Here is a 4,327-nt window from a genome sequence, read left to right as displayed (position 1 = left end):
AACCACGGCTCTTATAATTCATTTTTAAATCCCATTTGACTTCAGAGATAGAATAAAGGACGTAAACTAACTTTAATAAATTGGAAAAATCTCTATTACATAAATGAGTGTTATCATATGTGTTTTCTTTATCAAAATCAGTTCTTTCACCTCCAATCATTTGTAACAACTACGCTGGATCATACTGTAAAATCAATCTATTAATAATTTAATCAATGTATCTAATGCTTTCATTCTTTTTATGCTGATGTAATAAAGTAAAACAAGGATGCACATCAGAAATAAAAAATCAAAGGTTTTTTTAATGCAAAGAAAGAATTATTGCTGAATTGCGAGTTTTGACAGTAAAGGCAAATATTAAAATACCCAGCAAAGGAGAAGAGCTAAAACTTCTTGGGAAGAACTCGGAAACATTCAAAGAAAATTCAAGAACACTGAACGAATTAATATGGAATCGGAAAATGGACCTCACTACCAAGGGGAATACTAATTTTCGACCTGTTGAGAGAAATGGAAGGGGTGTCTTTCAAGTGTCCCATTGTGGGAACTCATATGTAACTTTGGGATGGCAAAAAAAAAAAAAAGAAAAAAAAAAAAAAAATATGCACAGATACGCAAAGGAAGAAATTTCTCCTCTTCCGCTTCCAACTCCATTCGATTCATCTGATATTTATTCTGTGCTACCAAGATTTTTGTGATAAGAGTCGTTAACAAAACACTTGAACAGCAATTGCAATGTAATATTTACGGAAGACGAAAATTACATATGGGACAATCTGGTAGCATTCCAACAATTCATCATATAAATCTTACAAAGAGACCTAAGTATCATAAGACCGCACTATGCAACTGGAAAGTGACAAATGCAGAGCAGGTAATAATCTCACCATGTCATGAGATTCAGTGTTCGAAGTTCAGCTCTAATTGAATCTACATAAATTTATCTCTGCTATGCTTCATTGTGGTCCGTTACCGGAACATGCAACCATCTGTCTCTGTCTCTCTCTCTCTCTCTCTCTCTCTCTCTCTCTCTCTCTCTCTCTCTCGAAGAAGAAGAAGAAGAAGAAGAAGAAGAAGAAGAAGAAGAAGATATTAAGGCAATAAACTGGAATATCCTGACATGGTGTCAGGCAACAACTCCAGGCTATGACAAACACTGCTAAAAATTTGCCGTAAAAACAAAAACAAATAGTAAACATCCCAGAATAACTGTTCCCAGGGTTTTAACATTATAATAACGGTTATAATGACGTAAAGGAGTAATATTACTGACACCAACCCGTCAAAGCTAATAACAAATTACGGTAGGAATTACTATCGGTTGTATTTTACTGAAATACGTCTGGGAACAGAATATTTTTTACGGAGAAATTCGGGTTAAAATTATTTTGTTTTCATTTTTTTCCCCTTTTTTTCTAATAGTGGACAGATGATTTGATATTTAGGTCCTTTAACCTAAACGGGTATAAAAAGTCGACAATTTCTTGGCATATCTATGATAAGGATTAAATACATGCATACATCAATACATACACTTTCAATAGTGTATGGTTTCAATAACAAAAAGTGGGAGCTATATTTCTTAATAAAATTTAGAATATCTCATTTCACGTAATCTATAATAACCTTGAAATATTTTGATTACTCTATATATGAAACTCGTGATGAGATTATTATATGGGAATTATAGGATACTAAAAGTAAAACATCATGGATAAAGTTAGATAATATGGTAAAAAAAATTGTTTTGCTATGAAATTGCTCAGAAATTAATTAAACATTATTATAAATATTTTATTTTTATTATAGTATAAACCAGGATGAAAAGTCAGGAAATGCCAATTTTGATGATGTGAAGAAAGAAGTTATCTTTTGCATCTAGTGGGAAGGATATGACGTCGTAGATGATAAGGTTACAAGCGGCGATAAAGAGAGAAAAAAAGAGATTCTGCCTTAGGCTGGGATGATGTTCTTATGAGGAAGAACATGTCTTAATAAACAAGTGCAGTACTTGAGTACAGCTTTCTCAACGGGAAGTCAACTTGAAATGTGTATCGAGATAAGATGTCAGTAAATATATACAGAAAAAGAAGTGTTGATAGGAAGAACAATAAAGACAGGATGGTGCGGAGGAATTGTCACAAAGATAGCATGATAGGTGGAAAGTGTAATCGTGTTCATCCAATACTCTGTTTTCTTGGTATCAGAATGGGAATATGATTTCTTTTTTTCATATTTATGAGGCGTTTTTTTTTTAGTCTCTCACGGACCGTTCAAGCAATATTCCAGTGTACTATCAAATATACAGAGTGGGTGCTTTATTTGACAATGCATTGAACATTATGTGTAAATTGTTAAAAGACAAATTACAAGGTAAAGCTAAATACTTTATTATTTTTCGTTCACTACTAGGCTCCAGGAGATAGATTCTAAGTAAAAAGAAAAAATCTGGAAGTAGGATTTTATGAGCAATTAGGCATCCCTAAAAGTAAAAGTAAATATATATCATAATATATGACATCATACATTCAAAGTAAAAAAAAAAATATAAACAAACATTCGAATGGGAAATTGTAAAAAAAAAAAATAATATATAAACCTTTCCTGACTTCTTTTCGTAAAAGTAATAAAATGCATGCAGGTAAATGGTAGGGTTTATTAAGTTGATTTATTGCCGTTGCTACAAGTGTAGATTCAAAGTACAAATAACATTTTCCTAAATGAAAGTCTCAAATCAGTTTGAATTCCAGTTGTTCTGTTTCATTCTGTCTTATTAATACTGATATTTTTTGCGGAAACACAATTTCGTCTTTTAAATCACTGATCGGGGTTTCAGAAATTTACACTACACTCAGCTACCTTCCTCGACACGCCCAAAGACAATCTTTCTTCACATAGTATTCATTCTACTTTCTCAATTCTAACCTTCTACCTCTTCTACCTTTATAATACTAAGACCTTCTCAAAAACACTAAATTCAGGAACACCTCATTAAAGATTTCCATATTACTCGAGAGAACCTTAATTCATATACTAATATTTGTGAACGTACTCTTCATTCTATCTTCTTTTTTTATATTTTCGTAGTATTTCTTTGCATATTATTTAATGAGTTATTTTTAGTATATATATATATATATATATATATATAAATAGATATATATATATATATATATATATATATATATATATATATATATATATATCCCCCCCCTCTCTCTCTCTCTCTCTCTCTCTCTCTCTCTCTCTCTATATATATATATATATATATATATATATATATATATATGTATTTATATATATATATATATATATATACATATATATGTGTGTGTGTATATATTTACGTATATATATTATTATTATTATTATTACTTACTAAGCTACAACCCTAGTTGGAAAAGCAGTATGCTATAAGCCCAGGGGCTCCAACAGGGAAAATAGCTCAGTGCAGAAAGAAAAAAGGAAAATAAAATATTCTAAGAAGAGTAACAACAATAAATATCTCCTATATAAACTATAAAAACTTTAACAAAACAAGAGGAAGAGAAATAAGATAGGAGAGTGTGCTCGAGTGTACCCTTAAGCAAGAGAACTCTAACCCAAGACAGTGAAAGGCCATGGTACAGAGGCTATGGCACTACCCAAGACTAGAGAACAGTGGTTTGATTTTAGAGTGTCCTTCTCCTAGAAGAGCTGCTTACCATAGCTAAAGAGTCTCTTCTACCCTTACCAAGAGGAAAGTGGCACTGAACAATTACAGTGCAGTAACCCCTTGGGTGATGAAGAATTGTTTGGTAATCTGTGTTGTCAGGTGTATGAGGATAGAGGAGAATATGTAAAGAATATGCCAGACTATTCAGTGTGTATGTAGGCAAAGGGAAAATGAACCGTAACCAGAGAGGAGGATCCAATGTAGTACTGTCTGGCCAGTCAAAAGACCCCATAACTCTCTAGCGGTAGTATCTCAACGGGTGGCTGGTGCCCTGGCCAACCTACTACCTATATATATATATATATATATATATTATAAATAATATATATATATATATATATATATATATATATGTATGCATATATTATAAATAATATATATATATATATATATATATGTATCTATCTATCTATCTATCTTTCTATCTAAATATCTATCTATGTATATATATATATATATATACATATATATATGTATATATACGTATATATGTATATATATATATATATATGTATATGTATATATATATATATATATATATTCTGTATATATATATATATATATATATAGTTTTATATATATATATATATATATAGTTTTATATACTATATA

Source organism: Palaemon carinicauda, chromosome 23 (genome assembly GCF_036898095.1).
Source record: "Palaemon carinicauda isolate YSFRI2023 chromosome 23, ASM3689809v2, whole genome shotgun sequence".
NCBI lineage: Eukaryota > Metazoa > Arthropoda > Malacostraca > Decapoda > Palaemonidae > Palaemon > Palaemon carinicauda.
This window is presented reverse-complemented; position numbering follows the sequence as displayed.